We start from the raw sequence: 21465 nt of genomic DNA on the forward strand, positions 1-21465 counted from the left end.
TCGTCCAGTCCACGGGGCATTGAGACAGACTGAGGACGCAGGCCAGGTTACTTCTCCGTGAGGTGGCTTTCTGAGAATCTGGGGAAGTCAAGGTTTGGCTCATGCCCTCTGCTCAAGATGGTGGGACGATGTTCTCGAGCCAGATCCGCTGGTTTCCCGCACGTCATCCCCACCAGTTCAGAAACCCGCTTGGGCTCCCCCTGTCATATTGCCTCGTATGACTCGGTGCTCCTGGAGTTAAATGGTGTGTTCCCGTGTCATTTCGAACGTGCCCCAGGGGTTCCTGTTTCCAGATAGTATGATACACGAGGCGTGAGGGCAGTACTTTCCTGAAACCTTGGTGCTCAGGGTAAGCCGTGGTGTGCCGGTGGAAGGGCAGCATGTGTGCCCCAGGATCCTCTGAGAGTTTCTGAGGAGGTAGCCTGCGCATGTTGGGTGAGATTGCGCTCGACTCCGAGGTGGCTGCCTCTTGCTGATCGGAGACCACGTGCGTTGAGAACGCCTCCTCTGCTCCAGAGTAAGGTCTACATTTGCCAGAGGAAAAAGTTGCTGTTTTTCTGATCAGAGGGTAATGAGAAAGTGTATTGAAAGAAACTAAATGGTCAGCTTTTCCTGTGGCTTTACAGATGTGTGTGTGTGTGTGTGTGTGTGTGTGTGTGTGTGTGTGTGTACACTCTGGGAATATGTGTCGGGAAGGGTTTCTGTTAATGTGACTCCTCTTTGGAGGGAGGATATTTTCGAGAGTACCCACAGTGTTTTCTTCACCCTCCGTTGCATATTGGACCTTGAATGAGAGCTCTGTTTGAACAAGTCGTGAAGACAACTACCTGTTACATTCCAGGAGTTATAGTCCGGTTGTTGTTTTGTTTTTTTGTTGTATAATTTCAGTTGCGATGCCTGAGGAAGGTGTGAAAATCACAGCCATCGAGCAATCGAGAAGAAGCCGGCAAGCCTGGCGTGCTGCAGTCCGGGGAGGGTCTCACAGAGTGGGACACGGCTGGGCGACTGTACGTCCGAAGAAGTATAGAAGCTGCTGAGCAGAGAGAAGTAACTGTCTCCAGACCCCAGATAAAGACTTTGAAGGCTTCGCACTACACTCGGGCATGCCGGAGCCCCAGGGTGGCTGGGAGTCCCGATGTGGAGAGAGTGTGCACCTGTTGGGCATCCTGGCCAATGCGCGTCTGGGCAGCTCTGCCTCTTCTCTGGGGCCAGCCTGAGCCACGGCAGTATGCAGCCACTACTGCTCCGTGTCAGGTGGAGGCATGTCTCTTTTGCTCTCGGGAAGACGGTGACCTCACCGAGCGTGCCAGCCATGAAGAGCGTGGCGAGAGCAGCTGCCGAAAGGGGCGACACGCCCCGCAATGTTGGCAGGGTGTTGAACACGGCAAGCGGGAGCTCCGCTGCCTCATGGCAGAGGTGGACCCCAGGCTCCCTCCTGCTCTAAAGGCAGGTGCTCCTTTCTGTGGCCTAGGACCAGCCTGTGAGGGGTTCTTAGGTTGTGGAGATGGCTTGTTGCGGGCAGCCGTGTTCGGCAGTGCCTGGGAGGCGAAGACAGCCTAGCCTGCCTCTTCCGGGCTGCAAGTGCAGCACAAGAGGCTTCGGAAAGCTTGTGCGAAAGAGGCCAGCTCGGCCGTCCCCTCGCTGCAGACAGACTTGAGTGGCCTTGGGAACTTGGGAGGCCGCGAGACTCCGCCAGGTCTTTCACTGGTGCCGGGACCCCTGGTCACCTGTGGGCACCATTCGCCCTGGGGATGGTCCTTCCTTCAGAGTTTCTCTCTGAGAAAATGTGACTTGCAGAGCTCAGGGACAGAGGATCCTGGTGCGCCAGAGCCCTCGGTTATTGCAAGGCGTCAGAGACGACTTGGCAGCTAAGCAACCGGCGCCAAGCCTTGTTTTCTTTGGCAACCTGGCTCAGTGATTAGAGCCCCTGAAACCCCCAGGCAGTGCGGGAAAACTCTTCCAAGAGGACCCGGGGAGTGTCCTTTCAGCCTGTGCGGACACGTCGCTCTTCGAGAAGGATGACTAGTCCGAAGGCTTCTTTGCAATGCTGGCCTCGTGCGTGGCACTTGCGAGCCAGCTGTTTTTCAGTTTCTCGGTCGTGTCCGACTCTCTGCATCCCGGCTCCTGTGTCCGTGGGACTTTGCTGGCAGCAGTCGTGGAGTGGGTTGCCATTTCTTTCTCCAGGGGATCTTTCCCAACCCAGGGATGCAACCTGTGTCTCCCGCATTGCTGGAGGATTCTTTCCCGTCTAGTCGCAAGGGTCCTTCAGGAAGCTTTTCTCTGAGGACGCAGAAAGCAGAGGCGGCCACCCCGGAGGCAGCTGAAGGAGGCCCCGGGCTCGGCTTTGTCTGGCCGCCCATGCGAGGCTCACCGAGTGCTTTGAGAGAGTGCTGTCGGCTGCTCGAGGGTCTGAGAAGACACACCAGTGTGAAAGACCCTCTGGATTTCCTCACACCCCAGTAAGTGTTCCCTGGCGTGGAGTGTGGCTGCTTTTGCCCCGAGAGCGTGCTTTGGGAGGGCAGACAGAGGACTCTGGGAGCCGGCTGTCCTCCCTGAGTCGGAGAGGCCGTGTGTCCCAGGTGGGGCTTGGCTGTGTGTGTTCCCTCGGGCAGAGGTGATGCTAGAGCTGCTCCTTGGAGGAGCACGAGGCGAGAAGCAGGGAGGCGGGCTGGATTCCCGCCCCCGAAAGGGGCACCCTTGAGGAGCACGTCCGCCTGGGTGCGTGCTCGGTCAGCGTCCCGCACTGGGCTGGCTCTTCACGGTATCCCCCTACCCGGCAGCGGTATCTTGTGCACGTTCGACGTAGGCCATGCCTACCCGATTTCACCTCTGTACACGTGGATTTGCCAGTGACCCTTTGGGGAACTAGAGAGTCAGGAAGCGAGAGGCTGCTGTCTAGTGACCCCAGTCGGACCCATCTCACCCATTTTCAATCACTGAAGAGAAGGGAATTGCAGTTGCACTCTAGGCGGGAGCAGTGGAATTTTAGCATCAATTTCATTCGCCCGTCCATGTTGACGACAAGGTGTGACATGTCCGTGGTAATCTGACTCTCCTGTGGATCGCCCGCCTCACCAAGCACCATGGGTGAGATGGGAAGGCTCCTCAGATCGTTCCTCGATCGTCCAGTCCTCGGGGCATTGAGACAGACTGAGGACGCAGGCCAGGTTACTTCTCCGTGAGGTGGCTTTCTGAGAATCTGGGGAAGTCAAGGTTTGGCTCATGCCCTCTGCTCAAGATGGTGGGACGATGTTCTCGAGCCAGATCCGCTGGTTTCCCGCACGTCATCCCCACCAGTTCAGAAACCCGCTTGGGCTCCCCCTGTCATATTGCCTTGTATGACTCGGTTCTCCTGGAGTTAAATGGTGTGTTCCCGTGTCATTTCGAACGTGTCCCAGGGATTCCTGTTTCCAGATAGTATGATACACGAGGCGTGAGGGCAGTACTTTCCTGAAACCTTGGTGCTCAGGCTAAGCCGTGGTGTGCCGGTGGAAGGGCAGCATGTGTGCCCCAGGATCCTCTGAGAGTTTCTGAGGAGGTAGCCTGCGCATGTTGGGTGAGATTGCGCTCAACTCCGAGGTGGCTGCCTCTTGCTGATCGGAGACCACGTGCGTTGAGAACACCTCCTCTGCTCCAGAGTAAGGTCTACATTTGCCAGAGGAAAAAGTTGCTGTTTTTTCTGATCAGAGGGTAATGAGAAAGTGTATTGAAAGAAACTAAATGGTCAGCTTTTCCTGTGGCTTTACAGATGTGTGTGTGTGTGTGTGTGTGTGTGTGTGTGTGTGTGTACACTCTGGGAATATGTGTCGGGAAGGGTTTCTGTTAATATGACTCCTCTTTGGAGGGAGGATATTTTCGAGAGTACCCACAGTGTTTTCTTCACCCTCCGTTGCATATTGGACCTTGAATGAGAGCTCTGTTTGAACAAGTCGTGAAGACAACTACCTGTTACATTCCAGGAGTTATAGTCCGGTTGTTGTTTTGTTTTTTTGTTGTATAATTTCAGTTGCGATGCCTGAGGAAGGTGTGAAAATCACAGCCATCGAGCAATCGAGAAGAAGCCGGCAAGCCTGGCGTGCTGCAGTCCGGGGAGGGTCTCACAGAGTGGGACACGGCTGGGCGACTGTACGTCCGAAGAAGTATAGAAGCTGCTGAGCAGAGAGAAGTAACTGTCTCCAGACCCCAGATAAAGACTTTGAAGGCTTCGCACTACACTCGGGCATGCCGGAGCCCAAGGGTGGCTGGGAGTCCCGATGTGGAGAGAGTGTGCACCTGTTGGGCATCCTGGCCAATGCGCGTCTGGGCAGCTCTGCCTCTTCTCTGGGGCCAGCCTGAGCCACGGCAGTATGCAGCCACTACTGCTCCGTGTCAGGTGGAGGCATGTCTCTTTTGCTCTCGGGAAGACGGTGACCTCACCGAGCGTGCCAGCCATGAAGAGCGTGGCGAGAGCAGCTGCCGAAAGGGGCGACACGCCCCGCAATGTTGGCAGGGTGTTGAACACGGCAAGCGGGAGCTCCGCTGCCTCATGGCAGAGGTGGACCCCAGACTCCCTCCTGCTCTAAAGCCAGGTGCTCCTTTCTGTGGCCTAGAACCAGCCTGTGAGGGGTTCTTAGGTTGTGGAGGTGGCTTGTTGCGGGCAGCCGTGTTCGGCAGTGCCTGGGAGGCGAAGACAGCCTAGCCTGCCTCTTCCGGGCTGCAAGTGCAGCACAAGAGGCTTCGGAAAGCTTGTGCGAAAGAGGCCAGCTCGGCCGTCCCCTCGCTGCAGACAGACTTGAGTGGCCTTGGGAACTTGGGAGGCCGCGAGACTCCGCCAGGTCTTTCACTGGTGCCGGGACCCCTGGTCACCTGTGGGCGCCATTCGCCCTGGGGATGGTCCTTCCTTCAGAGTTTCTCTCTGAGAAAATGTGACTTGCAGAGCTCAGGGACAGAGGATCCTGGTGCGCCAGAGCCCTCGGTTATTGCAAGGCGTCAGAGACGACTTGGCAGCTAAGCAACCGGCGCCAAGCCTTGTTTTCTTTGGCAACCTGGCTCAGTGATTAGAGCCCCTGAAACCCCCAGGCAGTGCGGGAAACCTCTTCCAAGAGGACCCGGGGAGTGTCCTTTCAGCCTGTGCGGACACGTCGCTCTTCGAGAAGGATGACTAGTCCGAAGGCTTCTTTGCAATGCTGGCCTCGTGCGTGGCACTTGCGAGCCAGCTGTTTTTCAGTTTCTCGGTCGTGTCCGACTCTCTGCATCCCGGCTCCTGTGTCCGTGGGACTTTGCTGGCAGCAGTCGTGGAGTGGGTTGCCATTTCTTTCTCCAGGGGATCTTTCCCAACCCAGGGATGCAACCTGTGTCTCCCGCATTGCTGGAGGATTCTTTCCCGTCTAGTCGCAAGGGTCCTTCAGGAAGCTTTTCTCTGAGGACGCAGAAAGCAGAGGCGGCCACCCCGGAGGCAGCTGAAGGAGGCCCCGGGCTCGGCCGTGTCTGGCCGCCCAGGCGAGGCTCACCGAGTGCTTTGAGAGAGTGCTGTCGGCTGCTCGAGGGTCTGAGAAGACACACCAGTGTGAAAGACCCTCTGGATTTCCTCACACCCCAGTAAGTGTTCCCTGGCGTGGAGTGTGGCTGCTTTTGCCCCGAGAGCGTGCTTTGGGAGGGCAGACAGAGGACTCTGGGAGCCGGCTGTCCTCCCTGAGTCGGAGAGGCCGTGTGTCCCAGGTGGGGCTTGGCTGTGTGTGTTCCCTCGGGCAGAGGTGATGCTAGAGCTGCTCCTTGGAGGAGCACGAGGCGAGAGGCAGGGAGGCGGGCTGGATTCCCGCCCCCGAAAGGGGCACCCTTGAGGAGCACGTCCGCCTGGGTGCGTGCTCGGTCAGCGTCCCGCACTGGGCTTGCTCTTCACGGTATCCCCCTACACGGCAGCGGTATCTTGTGCACGTTCGATGTAGGCCATGCCTACCCGATTTCACCTCTGTACACGTGGATTTGCCAGTGACCCTTTGGGGAACTAGAGAGTCAGGAAGCGAGAGGCTGCTGTCTAGTGACCCCAGTCGGACCCATCTCACCCATTTTCAATCACTGAAGAGAAGGGAATTGCAGTTGCACTCTAGGCGGGAGCAGTGGAATTTTAGCATCAATTTCATTCGCCCGTCCATGTTGACGAGAAGGTGTGACATGACCGTGGTAATCTGACTCTCCTGTGGATCGCCCGCCTCACCAAGCACCATGGGTGAGATGGGAAGGCTCCTCAGATCGTTCCTCGATCGTCCAGTCCACGGGGCATTGAGACAGACTGAGGACGCAGGCCAGGTTACTTCTCCGTGAGGTGGCTTTCTGAGAATCTGGGGAAGTCAAGGTTTGGCTCATGCCCTCTGCTCAAGATGGTGGGACGATGTTCTCGAGCCAGATCCGCTGGTTTCCCGCACGTCATCCCCACCAGTTCAGAAACCCGCTTGGGCTCCCCCTGTCATATTGCCTCGTATGACTCGGTGCTCCTGGAGTTAAATGGTGTGTTCCCGTGTCATTTCGAACGTGCCCCAGGGGTTCCTGTTTCCAGATAGTATGATACACGAGGCGTGAGGGCAGTACTTTCCTGAAACCTTGGTGCTCAGGGTAAGCCGTGGTGTGCCGGTGGAAGGGCAGCATGTGTGCCCCAGGATCCTCTGAGAGTTTCTGAGGAGGTAGCCTGCGCATGTTGGGTGAGATTGCGCTCGACTCCGAGGTGGCTGCCTCTTGCTGATCGGAGACCACGTGCGTTGAGAACGCCTCCTCTGCTCCAGAGTAAGGTCTACATTTGCCAGAGGAAAAAGTTGCTGTTTTTCTGATCAGAGGGTAATGAGAAAGTGTATTGAAACTAAATGGTCAGCTTTTCCTGTGGCTTTACAGATGTGTGTGTGTGTGTGTGTGTGTGTACACTCTGGGAATATGTGTCGGGAAGGGTTTCTGTTAATGTGACTCCTCTTTGGAGGGAGGATATTTTCGAGAGTACCCACAGTGTTTTCTTCACCCTCCGTTGCATATTGGACCTTGAATGAGAGCTCTGTTTGAACAAGTCGTGAAGACAACTACCTGTTACATTCCAGGAGTTATAGTCCGGTTGTTGTTTTGTTTTTTTGTTGTATAATTTCAGTTGCGATGCCTGAGGAAGGTGTGAAAATCACAGCCATCGAGCAATCGAGAAGAAGCCGGCAAGCCTGGCGTGCTGCAGTCCGGGGAGGGTCTCACAGAGTGGGACACGGCTGGGCGACTGTACGTCCGAAGAAGTATAGAAGCTGCTGAGCAGAGAGAAGTAACTGTCTCCAGACCCCAGATAAAGACTTTGAAGGCTTCGCACTACACTCGGGCATGCCGGAGCCCAAGGGTGGCTGGGAGTCCCGATGTGGAGAGAGTGTGCACCTGTTGGGCATCCTGGCCAATGCGCGTCTGGGCAGCTCTGCCTCTTCTCTGGGGCCAGCCTGAGCCACGGCAGTATGCAGCCACTACTGCTCCGTGTCAGGTGGAGGCATGTCTCTTTTGCTCTCGGGAAGACGGTGACCTCACCGAGCGTGCCAGCCATGAAGAGCGTGGCGAGGGCAGCTGCGGAAAGGGGCGACACGCCCCGCAATGTTGGCAGGGTGTTGAACACGGCAAGCGGGAGCTCCGCTGCCTCATGGCAGAGGTGGACCCCAGACTCCCTCCTGCTCTAAAGGCAGGTGCTCCTTTCTGTGGCCTAGAACCAGCCTGTGAGGGGTTCTTAGGTTGTGGAGATGGCTTGTTGCGGGCAGCCGTGTTCGGCAGTGCCTGGGAGGCGAAGACAGCCTAGCCTGCCTCTTCCGGGCTGCAAGTGCAGCACAAGAGGCTTCGGAAAGCTTGTGCGAAAGAGGCCAGCTCGGCCGTCCCCTCGCTGCAGACAGACTTGAGTGGCCTTGGGAACTTGGGAGGCCGCGAGACTCCGCCAGGTCTTTCACTGGTGCCGGGACCCCTGGTCACCTGTGGGCGCCATTCGCCCTGGGGATGGTCCTTCCTTCAGAGTTTCTCTCTGAGAAAATGTGACTTGCAGAGCTCAGGGACAGAGGATCCTGGTGCGCCAGAGCCCTCGGTTATTGCAAGGCGTCAGAGACGACTTGGCAGCTAAGCAACCGGCGCCAAGCCTTGTTTTCTTTGGCAACCTGGCTCAATGATTAGAGCCCCTGAAACCCCCAGGCAGTGCGGGAAACCTCTTCCAAGAGGACCCGGGGAGTGTCCTTTCAGCCTGTGCGGACACGTCGCTCTTCGAGAAGGATGACTAGTCCGAAGGCTTCTTTGCAATGCTGGCCTCGTGCGTGGCACTTGGGAGCCAGCTGTTTTTCAGTTTCTCGGTCGTGTCCGACTCTCTGCATCCCGGCTCCTGTGTCCGTGGGACTTTGCTGGCAGCAGTCGTGGAGTGGGTTGCCATTTCTTTCTCCAGGGGATCTTTCCCAACCCAGGGTTGCAACCTGTGTCTGCCGCATTGCTGGAGGATTCTTTCCCGTCTAGTCGCAAGGGTCCTTCAGGAAGCTTTTCTCTGAGGACGCAGAAAGCAGAGGCGGCCACCCCGGAGGCAGCTGAAGGAGGCCCCGGGCTCGGCCGTGTCTGGCCGCCCAGGCGAGGCTCACCGAGTGCTTTGAGAGAGTGCTGTCGGCTGCTCGAGGGTCTGAGAAGACACACCAGTGTGAAAGACCCTCTGGATTTCCTCACACCCCAGTAAGTGTTCCCTGGCGTGGAGTGTGGCTGCTTTTGCCCCGAGAGCGTGCTTTGGGAGGGCAGACAGAGGACTCTGGGAGCCGGCTGTCCTCCCTGAGTCGGAGAGGCCGTGTGTCCCAGGTGGGGCTTGGCTGTGTGTGTTCCCTCGGGCAGAGGTGATGCTAGAGCTGCTCCTTGGAGGAGCACGAGGCGAGAGGCAGGGAGGCGGGCTGGATTCCCGCCCCCGAAAGGGGCACCCTTGAGGAGCACGTCCGCCTGGGTGCGTGCTCGGTCAGCGTCCCGCACTGGGCTTGCTCTTCACGGTATCCCCCTACACGGCAGCGGTATCTTGTGCACGTTCGATGTAGGCCATGCCTACCCGATTTCACCTCTGTACACGTGGATTTGCCAGTGACCCTTTGGGGAACTAGAGAGTCAGGAAGCGAGAGGCTGCTGTCTAGTGACCCCAGTCGGACCCATCTCACCCATTTTCAATCACTGAAGAGAAGGGAATTGCAGTTGCACTCTAGGCGGGAGCAGTGGAATTTTAGCATCAATTTCATTCGCCCGTCCATGTTGACGAGAAGGTGTGACATGACCGTGGTAATCTGACTCTCCTGTGGATCGCCCGCCTCACCAAGCACCATGGGTGAGATGGGAAGGCTCCTCAGATCGTTCCTCGATCGTCCAGTCCACGGGGCATTGAGACAGACTGAGGACGCAGGCCAGGTTACTTCTCCGTGAGGTGGCTTTCTGAGAATCTGGGGAAGTCAAGGTTTGGCTCATGCCCTCTGCTCAAGATGGTGGGACGATGTTCTCGAGCCAGATCCGCTGGTTTCCCGCACGTCATCCCCACCAGTTCAGAAACCCGCTTGGGCTCCCCCTGTCATATTGCCTCGTATGACTCGGTGCTCCTGGAGTTAAATGGTGTGTTCCCGTGTCATTTCGAACGTGCCCCAGGGGTTCCTGTTTCCAGATAGTATGATACACGAGGCGTGAGGGCAGTACTTTCCTGAAACCTTGGTGCTCAGGGTAAGCCGTGGTGTGCCGGTGGAAGGGCAGCATGTGTGCCCCAGGATCCTCTGAGAGTTTCTGAGGAGGTAGCCTGCGCATGTTGGGTGAGATTGCGCTCGACTCCGAGGTGGCTGCCTCTTGCTGATCGGAGACCACGTGCGTTGAGAACGCCTCCTCTGCTCCAGAGTAAGGTCTACATTTGCCAGAGGAAAAAGTTGCTGTTTTTCTGATCAGAGGGTAATGAGAAAGTGTATTGAAAGAAACTAAATGGTCAGCTTTTCCTGTGGCTTTACAGATGTGTGTGTGTGTGTGTGTGTGTGTGTGTGTGTGTACCCTCTGGGAATATGTGTCGGGAAGGGTTTCTGTTAATGTGACTCCTCTTTGGAGGGAGGATATTTTCGAGAGTACCCACAGTGTTTTCTTCACCCTCCGTTGCATATTGGACCTTGAATGAGAGCTCTGTTTGAACAAGTCGTGAAGACAACTACCTGTTACATTCCAGGAGTTATAGTCCGGTTGTTGTTTTGTTTTTTTGTTGTATAATTTCAGTTGCGATGCCTGAGGAAGGTGTGAAAATCACAGCCATCGAGCAATCGAGAAGAAGCCGGCAAGCCTGGCGTGCTGCAGTCCGGGGAGGGTCTCACAGAGTGGGACACGGCTGGGCGACTGTACGTCCGAAGAAGTATAGAAGCTGCTGAGCAGAGAGAAGTAACTGTCTCCAGACCCCAGATAAAGACTTTGAAGGCTTCGCACTACACTCGGGCATGCCGGAGCCCCAGGGTGGCTGGGAGTCCCGATGTGGAGAGAGTGTGCACCTGTTGGGCATCCTGGCCAATGCGCGTCTGGGCAGCTCTGCCTCTTCTCTGGGGCCAGCCTGAGCCACGGCAGTATGCAGCCACTACTGCTCCGTGTCAGGTGGAGGCATGTCTCTTTTGCTCTCGGGAAGACGGTGACCTCACCGAGCGTGCCAGCCATGAAGAGCGTGGCGAGAGCAGCTGCCGAAAGGGGCGACACGCCCCGCAATGTTGGCAGGGTGTTGAACACGGCAAGCGGGAGCTCCGCTGCCTCATGGCAGAGGTGGACCCCAGACTCCCTCCTGGTCTAAAGGCAGGTGCTCCTTTCTGTGGCCTAGAACCAGCCTGTGAGGGGTTCTTAGGTTGTGGAGATGGCTTGTTGCGGGCAGCCGTGTTCGGCAGTGCCTGGGAGGCGAAGACAGCCTAGCCTGCCTCTTCCGGGCTGCAAGTGCAGCACAAGAGGCTTCGGAAAGCTTGTGCGAAAGAGGCCAGCTCGGCCGTCCCCTCGCTGCAGACAGACTTGAGTGGCCTTGGGAACTTGGGAGGCCGCGAGACTCCGCCAGGTCTTTCACTGGTGCCGGGACCCCTGGTCACCTGTGGGCGCCATTCGCCCTGGGGATGGTCCTTCCTTCAGAGTTTCTCTCTGAGAAAATGTGACTTGCAGAGCTCAGGGACAGAGGATCCTGGTGCGCCAGAGCCCTCGGTTATTGCAAGGCGTCAGAGACGACTTGGCAGCTAAGCAACCGGCGCCAAGCCTTGTTTTCTTTGGCAACCTGGCTCAATGATTAGAGCCCCTGAAACCCCCAGGCAGTGCGGGAAACCTCTTCCAAGAGGACCCGGGGAGTGTCCTTTCAGCCTGTGCGGACACGTCGCTCTTCGAGAAGGATGACTAGTCCGAAGGCTTCTTTGCAATGCTGGCCTCGTGCGTGGCACTTGGGAGCCAGCTGTTTTTCAGTTTCTCGGTCGTGTCCGACTCTCTGCATCCCGGCTCCTGTGTCCGTGGGACTTTGCTGGCAGCAGTCGTGGAGTGGGTTGCCATTTCTTTCTCCAGGGGATCTTTCCCAACCCAGGGTTGCAACCTGTGTCTGCCGCATTGCTGGAGGATTCTTTCCCGTCTAGTCGCAAGGGTCCTTCAGGAAGCTTTTCTCTGAGGACGCAGAAAGCAGAGGCGGCCACCCCGGAGGCAGCTGAAGGAGGCCCCGGGCTCGGCCGTGTCTGGCCGCCCAGGCGAGGCTCACCGAGTGCTTTGAGAGAGTGCTGTCGGCTGCTCGAGGGTCTGAGAAGACACACCAGTGTGAAAGACCCTCTGGATTTCCTCACACCCCAGTAAGTGTTCCCTGGCGTGGAGTGTGGCTGCTTTTGCCCCGAGAGCGTGCTTTGGGAGGGCAGACAGAGGACTCTGGGAGCCGGCTGTCCTCCCTGAGTCGGAGAGGCCGTGTGTCCCAGGTGGGGCTTGGCTGTGTGTGTTCCCTCGGGCAGAGGTGATGCTAGAGCTGCTCCTTGGAGGAGCACGAGGCGAGAGGCAGGGAGGCGGGCTGGATTCCCGCCCCCGAAAGGGGCACCCTTGAGGAGCACGTCCGCCTGGGTGCGTGCTCGGTCAGCGTCCCGCACTGGGCTTGCTCTTCACGGTATCCCCCTACACGGCAGCGGTATCTTGTGCACGTTCGATGTAGGCCATGCCTACCCGATTTCACCTCTGTACACGTGGATTTGCCAGTGACCCTTTGGGGAACTAGAGAGTCAGGAAGCGAGAGGCTGCTGTCTAGTGACCCCAGTCGGACCCATCTCACCCATTTTCAATCACTGAAGAGAAGGGAATTGCAGTTGCACTCTAGGCGGGAGCAGTGGAATTTTAGCATCAATTTCATTCGCCCGTCCATGTTGACGAGAAGGTGTGACATGACCGTGGTAATCTGACTCTCCTGTGGATCGCCCGCCTCACCAAGCACCATGGGTGAGATGGGAAGGCTCCTCAGATCGTTCCTCGATCGTCCAGTCCACGGGGCATTGAGACAGACTGAGGACGCAGGCCAGGTTACTTCTCCGTGAGGTGGCTTTCTGAGAATCTGGGGAAGTCAAGGTTTGGCTCATGCCCTCTGCTCAAGATGGTGGGACGATGTTCTCGAGCCAGATCCGCTGGTTTCCCGCACGTCATCCCCACCAGTTCAGAAACCCGCTTGGGCTCCCCCTGTCATATTGCCTCGTATGACTCGGTGCTCCTGGAGTTAAATGGTGTGTTCCCGTGTCATTTCGAACGTGCCCCAGGGGTTCCTGTTTCCAGATAGTATGATACACGAGGCGTGAGGGCAGTACTTTCCTGAAACCTTGGTGCTCAGGGTAAGCCGTGGTGTGCCGGTGGAAGGGCAGCATGTGTGCCCCAGGATCCTCTGAGAGTTTCTGAGGAGGTAGCCTGCGCATGTTGGGTGAGATTGCGCTCGACTCCGAGGTGGCTGCCTCTTGCTGATCGGAGACCACGTGCGTTGAGAACGCCTCCTCTGCTCCAGAGTAAGGTCTACATTTGCCAGAGGAAAAAGTTGCTGTTTTTCTGATCAGAGGGTAATGAGAAAGTGTATTGAAAGAAACTAAATGGTCAGCTTTTCCTGTGGCTTTACAGATGTGTGTGTGTGTGTGTGTGTGTGTGTGTGTGTGTGTGTGTGTACACTCTGGGAATATGTGTCGGGAAGGGTTTCTGTTAATATGACTCCTCTTTGGAGGGAGGATATTTTCGAGAGTACCCACAGTGTTTTCTTCACCCTCCGTTGCATATTGGACCTTGAATGAGAGCTCTGTTTGAACAAGTCGTGAAGACAACTACCTGTTACATTCCAGGAGTTATAGTCCGGTTGTTGTTTTGTTTTTTTGTTGTATAATTTCAGTTGCGATGCCTGAGGAAGGTGTGAAAATCACAGCCATCGAGCAATCGAGAAGAAGCCGGCAAGCCTGGCGTGCTGCAGTCCGGGGAGGGTCTCACAGAGTGGGACACGGCTGGGCGACTGTACGTCCGAAGAAGTATAGAAGCTGCTGAGCAGAGAGAAGTAACTGTCTCCAGACCCCAGATAAAGACTTTGAAGGCTTCGCACTACACTCGGGCATGCCGGAGCCCCAGGGTGGCTGGGAGTCCCGATGTGGAGAGAGTGTGCACCTGTTGGGCATCCTGGCCAATGCGCGTCTGGGCAGCTCTGCCTCTTCTCTGGGGCCAGCCTGAGCCACGGCAGTATGCAGCCACTACTGCTCCGTGTCAGGTGGAGGCATGTCTCTTTTGCTCTCGGGAAGACGGTGACCTCACCGAGCGTGCCAGCCATGAAGAGCGTGGCGAGAGCAGCTGCCGAAAGGGGCGACACGCCCCGCAATGTTGGCAGGGTGTTGAACACGGCAAGCGGGAGCTCCGCTGCCTCATGGCAGAGGTGGACCCCAGGCTCCCTCCTGCTCTAAAGGCAGGTGCTCCTTTCTGTGGCCTAGGACCAGCCTGTGAGGGGTTCTTAGGTTGTGGAGATGGCTTGTTGCGGGCAGCCGTGTTCGGCAGTGCCTGGGAGGCGAAGACAGCCTAGCCTGCCTCTTCCGGGCTGCAAGTGCAGCACAAGAGGCTTCGGAAAGCTTGTGCGAAAGAGGCCAGCTCGGCCGTCCCCTCGCTGCAGACAGACTTGAGTGGCCTTGGGAACTTGGGAGGCCGCGAGACTCCGCCAGGTCTTTCACTGGTGCCGGGACCCCTGGTCACCTGTGGGCACCATTCGCCCTGGGGATGGTCCTTCCTTCAGAGTTTCTCTCTGAGAAAATGTGACTTGCAGAGCTCAGGGACAGAGGATCCTGGTGCGCCAGAGCCCTCGGTTATTGCAAGGCGTCAGAGACGACTTGGCAGCTAAGCAACCGGCGCCAAGCCTTGTTTTCTTTGGCAACCTGGCTCAGTGATTAGAGCCCCTAAAACCCCCAGGCAGTGCGGGAAACCTCTTCCAAGAGGACCCGGGGAGTGTCCTTTCAGCCTGTGCGGACACGTCGCTCTTCGAGAAGGATGACTAGTCCGAAGGCTTCTTTGCAATGCTGGCCTCGTGCGTGGCACTTGCGAGCCAGCTGTTTTTCAGTTTCTCGGTCGTGTCCGACTCTCTGCATCCCGGCTCCTGTGTCCGTGGGACTTTGCTGGCAGCAGTCGTGGAGTGGGTTGCCATTTCTTTCTCCAGGGGATCTTTCCCAACCCAGGGATGCAACCTGTGTCTCCCGCATTGCTGGAGGATTCTTTCCCGTCTAGTCGCAAGGGTCCTTCAGGAAGCTTTTCTCTGAGGACGCAGAAAGCAGAGGCGGCCACCCCGGAGGCAGCTGAAGGAGGCCCCGGGCTCGGCTTTGTCTGGCCGCCCATGCGAGGCTCACCGAGTGCTTTGAGAGAGTGCTGTCGGCTGCTCGAGGGTCTGAGAAGACACACCAGTGTGAAAGACCCTCTGGATTTCCTCACACCCCAGTAAGTGTTCCCTGGCGTGGAGTGTGGCTGCTTTTGCCCCGAGAGCGTGCTTTGGGAGGGCAGACAGAGGACTCTGGGAGCCGGCTGTCCTCCCTGAGTCGGAGAGGCCGTGTGTCCCAGGTGGGGCTTGGCTGTGTGTGTTCCCTCGGGCAGAGGTGATGCTAGAGCTGCTCCTTGGAGGAGCACGAGGCGAGAGGCAGGGAGGCGGGCTGGATTCCCGCCCCCGAAAGGGGCACCCTTGAGGAGCACGTCCGCCTGGGTGCGTGCTCGGTCAGCGTCCCGCACTGGGCTTGCTCTTCACGGTATCCCCCTACACGGCAGCGGTATCTTGTGCACGTTCGATGTAGGCCATGCCTACCCGATTTCACCTCTGTACACGTGGATTTGCCAGTGACCCTTTGGGGAACTAGAGAGTCAGGAAGCGAGAGGCTGCTGTCTAGTGACCCCAGTCGTACCCATCTCACCCATTTTCAATCACTGAAGAGAAGGGAATTGCAGTTGCACTCTAGGCGGGAGCAGTGGAATTTTAGCATCAATTTCATTCGCCCGTCCATGTTGACGAGAAGGTGTGACATGACCGTGGTAATCTGACTCTCCTGTGGATCGCCCGCCTCACCAAGCACCATGGGTGAGATGGGAAGGCTCCTCAGATCGTTCCTCGATCGTCCAGTCCACGGGGCATTGAGACAGACTGAGGACGCAGGCCAGGTTACTTCTCCGTGAGGTGGCTTTCTGAGAATCTGGGGAAGTCAAGGTTTGGCTCATGCCCTCTGCTCAAGATGGTGGGACGATGTTCTCGAGCCAGATCCGCTGGTTTCCCGCACGTCATCCCCACCAGTTCAGAAACCCGCTTGGGCTCCCCCTGTCATATTGCCTCGTATGACTCGGTGCTCCTGGAGTTAAATGGTGTGTTCCCGTGTCATTTCGAACGTGCCCCAGGGGTTCCTGTTTCCAGATAGTATGATACACGAGGCGTGAGGGCAGTACTTTCCTGAAACCTTGGTGCTCAGGGTAAGCCGTGGTGTGCCGGTGGAAGGGCAGCATGTGTGCCCCAGGATCCTCTGAGAGTTTCTGAGGAGGTAGCCTGCGCATGTTGGGTGAGATTGCGCTCGACTCCGAGGTGGCTGCCTCTTGCTGATCGGAGACCACGTGCGTTGAGAACGCCTCCTCTGCTCCAGAGTAAGGTCTACATTTGCCAGAGGAAAAAGTTGCTGTTTTTCTGATCAGAGGGTAATGAGAAAGTGTATTGAAACTAAATGGTCAGCTTTTCCTGTGGCTTTACAGATGTGTGTGTGTGTGTGTGTGTGTGTACACTCTGGGAATATGTGTCGGGAAGGGTTTCTGTTAATATGACTCCTCTTTGGAGGGAGGATATTTTCGAGAGTACCCACAGTGTTTTCTTCACCCTCCGTTGCATATTGGACCTTGAATGAGAGCTCTGTTTGAACAAGTCGTGAAGACAACTACCTGTTACATTCCAGGAGTTATAGTCCGGTTGTTGTTTTGTTTTTTTGTTGTATAATTTCAGTTGCGATGCCTGAGGAAGGTGTGAAAATCACAGCCATCGAGCAATCGAGAAGAAGCCGGCAAGCCTGGCGTGCTGCAGTCCGGGGAGGGTCTCACAGAGTGGGACACGGCTGGGCGACTGTACGTCCGAAGAAGTATAGAAGCTGCTGAGCAGAGAGAAGTAACTGTCTCCAGACCCCAGATAAAGACTTTGAAGGCTTCGCACTACACTCGGGCATGCCGGAGCCCCAGGGTGGCTGGGAGTCCCGATGTGGAGAGAGTGTGCACCTGTTGGGCATCCTGGCCAATGCGCGTCTGGGCAGCTCTGCCTCTTCTCTGGGGCCAGCCTGAGCCACGGCAGTATGCAGCCACTACTGCTCCGTGTCAGGTGGAGGCATGTCTCTTTTGCTCTCGGGAAGACGGTGACCTCACCGAGCGTGCCAGCCATGAAGAGCGTGGCGAGAGCAGCTGCCGAAAGGGGCGACACGCCCCGCAATGTTGGCAGGGTGTTGAACACGGCAAGCGGGAGCTCCGCTGCCTCATGGCAGAGGTGGACCCCAGACTCCCTCCTGGTCTAAAGGCAGGTGCTCCTTTCTGTGGCCTAGAACCAGCCTGTGAGGGGTTCTTAGGTTGTGGAGATGGCTTGTTGCGGGCAGCCGTGTTCGGCAGTGCCTGGGAGGGGAAGACAGCCTAGCCTGCCTCTTCCGGGCTGCAAGTGCAGCACAAGAGGCTTCGGAAAGCTTGTGCGAAAGAGGCCAGCTCGGCCGTCCCCTCGCTGCAGACAGACTTGAGTGGCCTTGGGAACTTGGGAGGCCGCGAGACTCCGCCAGGTCTTTCACTGGTGCCGGGACCCCTGGTCACCTGTGGGCGCCATTCGCCCTGGGGATGGTCCTTCCTTCAGAGTTTCTCTCTGAGAAAATGTGACTTGCAGAGCTCAGGGACAGAGGATCCTGGTGCGCCAGAGCCCTCGGTTATTGCAAGGCGTCAGAGACGACTTGGCAGCTAAGCAACCGGCGCCAAGCCTTGTTTTCTTTGGCAACCTGGCTCAATGATTAGAGCCCCTGAAACCCCCAGGCAGTGCGGGAAACCTCTTCCAAGAGGACCCGGGGAGTGTCCTTTCAGCCTGTGCGGACACGTCGCTCTTCGAGAAGGATGACTAGTCCGAAGGCTTCTTTGCAATGCTGGCCTCGTGCGTGGCACTTGGGAGCCAGCTGTTTTTCAGTTTCTCGGTCGTGTCCGACTCTCTGCATCCCGGCTCCTGTGTCCGTGGGACTTTGCTGGCAGCAGTCGTGGAGTGGGTTGCCATTTCTTTCTCCAGGGGATCTTTCCCAACCCAGGGTTGCAACCTGTGTCTGCCGCATTGCTGGAGGATTCTTTCCCGTCTAGTCGCAAGGGTCCTTCAGGAAGCTTTTCTCTGAGGACGCAGAAAGCAGAGGCGGCCACCCCGGAGGCAGCTGAAGGAGGCCCCGGGCTCGGCCGTGTCTGGCCGCCCAGGCGAGGCTCACCGAGTGCTTTGAGAGAGTGCTGTCGGCTGCTCGAGGGTCTGAGAAGACACACCAGTGTGAAAGACCCTCTGGATTTCCTCACACCCCAGTAAGTGTTCCCTGGCGTGGAGTGTGGCTGCTTTTGCCCCGAGAGCGTGCTTTGGGAGGGCAGACAGAGGACTCTGGGAGCCGGCTGTCCTCCCTGAGTCGGAGAGGCCGTGTGTCCCAGGTGGGGCTTGGCTGTGTGTGTTCCCTCGGGCAGAGGTGATGCTAGAGCTGCTCCTTGGAGGAGCACGAGGCGAGAGGCAGGGAGGCGGGCTGGATTCCCGCCCCCGAAAGGGGCACCCTTGAGGAGCACGTCCGCCTGGGTGCGTGCTCGGTCAGCGTCCCGCACTGGGCTTGCTCTTCACGGTATCCCCCTACACGGCAGCGGTATCTTGTGCACGTTCGATGTAGGCCATGCCTACCCGATTTCACCTCTGTACACGTGGATTTGCCAGTGACCCTTTGGGGAACTAGAGAGTCAGGAAGCGAGAGGCTGCTGTCTAGTGACCCCAGTCGGACCCATCTCACCCATTTTCAATCACTGAAGAGAAGGGAATTGCAGTTGCACTCTAGGCGGGAGCAGTGGAATTTTAGCATCAATTTCATTCGCCCGTCCATGTTGACGAGAAGGTGTGACATGACCGTGGTAATCTGACTCTCCTGTGGATCGCCCGCCTCACCAAGCACCATGGGTGAGATGGGAAGGCTCCTCAGATCGTTCCTCGATCGTCCAGTCCACGGGGCATTGAGACAGACTGAGGACGCAGGCCAGGTTACTTCTCCGTGAGGTGGCTTTCTGAGAATCTGGGGAAGTCAAGGTTTGGCTCATGCCCTCTGCTCAAGATGGTGGGACGATGTTCTCGAGCCAGATCCGCTGGTTTCCCGCACGTCATCCCCACCAGTTCAGAAACCCGCTTGGGCTCCCCCTGTCATATTGCCTCGTATGACTCGGTGCTCCTGGAGTTAAATGGTGTGTTCCCGTGTCATTTCGAACGTGCCCCAGGGGTTCCTGTTTCCAGATAGTATGATACACGAGGCGTGAGGGCAGTACTTTCCTGAAACCTTGGTGCTCAGGGTAAGCCGTGGTGTGCCGGTGGAAGGGCAGCATGTGTGCCCCAGGATCCTCTGAGAGTTTCTGAGGAGGTAGCCTGCGCATGTTGGGTGAGATTGCGCTCGACTCCGAGGTGGCTGCCTCTTGCTGATCGGAGACCACGTGCGTTGAGAACGCCTCCTCTGCTCCAGAGTAAGGTCTACATTTGCCAGAGGAAAAAGTTGCTGTTTTTCTGATCAGAGGGTAATGAGAAAGTGCATTGAAACTAAATGGTCAGCTTTTCCTGTGGCTTTACAGATGTGTGTGTGTGTGTGTGTGTGTGTACACTCTGGGAATATGTGTCGGGAAGGGTTTCTGTTAATGTGACTCCTCTTTGGAGGGAGGATATTTTCGAGAGTACCCACAGTGTTTTCTTCACCCTCCGTTGCATATTGGACCTTGAATGAGAGCTCTGTTTGAACAAGTCGTGAAGACAACTACCTGTTACATTCCAGGAGTTATAGTCCGGTTGTTGTTTTGTTTTTTTGTTGTATAATTTCAGTTGCGATGCCTGAGGAAGGTGTGAAAATCACAGCCATCGAGCAATCGAGAAGAAGCCGGCAAGCCTGGCGTGCTGCAGTCCGGGGAGGGTCTCACAGAGTGGGACACGGCTGGGCGACTGTACGTCCGAAGAAGTATAGAAGCTGCTGAGCAGAGAGAAGTAACTGTCTCCAGACCCCAGATAAAGACTTTGAAGGCTTCGCACTACACTCGGGCATGCCGGAGCCCCAGGGTGGCTGGGAGTCCCGATGTGGAGAGAGTGTGCACCTGTTGGGCATCCTGGCCAATGCGCGTCTGGGCAGCTCTGCCTCTTCTCTGGGGCCAGCCTGAGCCACGGCAGTATGCAGCCACTACTGCTCCGTGTCAGGTGGAGGCATGTCTCTTTTGCTCTCGGGAAGACGGTGACCTCACCGAGCGTGCCAGCCATGAAGAGCGTGGCGAGAGCAGCTGCCGAAAGGGGCGACACGCCCCGCAATGTTGGCAGGGTGTTGAACACGGCAAGCGGGAGCTCCGCTGCCTCATGGCAGAGGTGGACCCCAGGCTCCCTCCTGCTCTAAAGGCAGGTGCTCCTTTCTGTGGCCTAGGACCAGCCTGTGAGGGGTTCTTAGGTTGTGGAGATGGCTTGTTGCGGGCAGCCGTGTTCGGCAGTGCCTGGGAGGCGAAGACAGCCTAGCCTGCCTCTTCCGGGCTGCAAGTGCAGCACAAGAGGCTTCGAAAAGCTTGTGCGAAAGAGGCCAGCTCGGCCGTCCCCTCGCTGCAGACAGACTTGAGTGGCCTTGGGAACTTGGGAGGCCGCGAGACTCCGCCAGGTCTTTCACTGGTGCCGGGACCCCTGGTCACCTGTGGGCACCATTCGCCCTGGGGATGGTCCTTCCTTCAGAGTTTCTCTCTGAGAAAATGTGACTTGCAGAGCTCAGGGACAGAGGATCCTGGTGCGCCAGAGCCCTCGGTTATTGCAAGGCGTCAGAGACGACTTGGCAGCTAAGCAACCGGCGCCAAGCCTTGTTTTCTTTGGCAACCTGGCTCAGTGATTAGAGCCCCTGAAACCCCCAGGCAGTGCGGGAAACCTCTTCCAAGAGGACCCGGGGAGTGTCCTTTCAGCCTGTGCGGACACGTCGCTCTTCGAGAAGGATGACTAGTCCGAAGGCTTCTTTGCAATGCTGGCCTCGTGCGTGGCACTTGGGAGCCAGCTGTTTTTCAGTTTCTCGGTCGTGTCCGACTCTCTGCATCCCGGCTCCTGTGTCCGTGGGACTTTGCTGGCAGCAGTCGTGGAGTGGGTTGCCATTTCTTTCTCCAGGGGATCTTTCCCAACCCAGGGATGCAACCTGTGTCTGCCGCATTGCTGGAGGATTCTTTCCCGTCTAGTCGCAAGGGTCCTTCAGGAAGCTTTTCTCTGAGGACGCAGAAAGCAGAGGCGGCCACCCCGGAGGCAGCTGAAGGAGGCCCCGGGCTCGGCTTTGTCTGGCCGCCCATGCGAGGCTCACCGAGTGCTTTGAGAGAGTGCTGTCGGCTGCTCGAGGGTCTGAGAAGACACACCAGTGTGAAAGACCCTCTGGATTTCCTCACACCCCAGTAAGTGTTCCCTGGCGTGGAGTGTGGCTGCTTTTGCCCCGAGAGCGTGCTTTGGGAGGGCAGACAGAGGACTCTGGGAGCCGGCTGTCCTCCCTGAGTCGGAGAGGCCGTGTGTCCCAGGTGGGGCTTGGCTGTGTGTGTTCCCTCGGGCAGAGGTGATGCTAGAGCTGCTCCTTGGAGGAGCACGAGGCGAGAGGCAGGGAGGCGGGCTGGATTCCCGCCCCCGAAAGGGGCACCCTTGAGGAGCACGTCCGCCTGGGTGCGTGCTCGGTCAGCGTCCCGCACTGGGCTTGCTCTTCACGGTATCCCCCTACACGGCAGCGGTATCTTGTGCACGTTCGATGTAGGCCATGCCTA

This window comes from Cervus elaphus, chromosome X (genome assembly GCF_910594005.1).
Source record: "Cervus elaphus chromosome X, mCerEla1.1, whole genome shotgun sequence".
Lineage (NCBI taxonomy): Eukaryota > Metazoa > Chordata > Mammalia > Artiodactyla > Cervidae > Cervus > Cervus elaphus.